Below are 1,264 nucleotides of genomic sequence, written 5' to 3' on the forward strand. Positions count from 1 at the left end.
CCAAACTCATGTCCATTGAGTCGGTGATGCCATCCAGCCATCTCATCCTCGGTCGTCCCCTTCTCCTCCTGCCCCCAATCCCTCCCAGCATCAGAGTCTTTTCCAATGAGTCAACTCTTCGCATGAGGTGGCCAAAGTACTGGAGTTTCAGCTTTAGCATCAGTCCTTCCAAAGAACACCTGGGACTGATCTCCTTTAGAATGGACTGGTTGGATCTCCTTGCAGTCCAAGGGACTCTCAAGAGACTTCTCCAACACCACAGTTCAAAAGCATCAATTCTTCGGCGCTCAGCTTTCTTCACAGTCCAACTTTCACATCCACACATGACCACTGGAAAAACTGGAAAAACCATAGCCTTGCTTGACTAGACGGACCTTTGTTGGTAAAGTAATGTCTCTGCTTTTGAATATGCTATCTAGGTTGGTCATAACTTTCCTTCCAAGGAGTTGGCCTCAATAGCTGTGGTTCCCAGGCCCTAGAGCACAGGCTCAATACTTGTGCAGGACCGGCTCTGCCGCTCTGTGGCACGTGACATCCTCCCAAACCAGGGATCGAACCCGTGTCTCCTGCACGAGCAGATTCTTTACTACTGAGCCACCAGGGAAGCCCAACAACGCTTTCAAAGAAGGCTTAAAGAAAAGTTGTGGGTGGTCGTCACAAGAAGGTACAACCAAATGAAAAAAAAACCCATCCACTTAAAATTTAGGCAATCTAACGTATAGTACACCTTAAAAAAATACAGAAGTTGAAATCTCGTTCTGTCTGTTGTGGACCAACGGTCAAAAGCTGCCAGCGATGACTCACACCCAGAACAGGCCTCCTGGGGCGTAGCCCACCTCCACAGTACCTGCTGTCCCTGGGCCTGCGGCCGGGGATCCTGCAGGGGGCGCCTGAGTCTCTTAGCGGTGGCGAGCTTGCACACAAGCCTGAGGCTCCGGGTCACCCGGGGCCTTGGAATCCAAGGGGTAAGGACGTGGGAGTCCCCTCTCCTCCCGCCCCCGCAGCAGGTCGGGGAATTGCCTCCTGGGGCCACCCAGCCACGCCACTCCCTGCCGCCCGCGCTGACGTCACCGCCCCGCCTCCTCGCCTCGCGCCGCCGTTCCCGCCCCGCCCCTTTTCCCGGCTGGCACCGCGGTAAGGTTCCTCGCCCTCGGCTTCTGCCTGTTGTCCCAAGATGGCGGACACAATGAACCGGCGTCGCGCCGATTGGCCCTGAGGCGACCGTGAGGACGAACGGTCGGCAAGGCCCCACAGTCCGGGCAGA

This window comes from Bison bison, unplaced genomic scaffold, assembly GCF_000754665.1.
Source record: "Bison bison bison isolate TAMUID 2011002044 unplaced genomic scaffold, Bison_UMD1.0 scf7180017864304, whole genome shotgun sequence".
Lineage (NCBI taxonomy): Eukaryota > Metazoa > Chordata > Mammalia > Artiodactyla > Bovidae > Bison > Bison bison.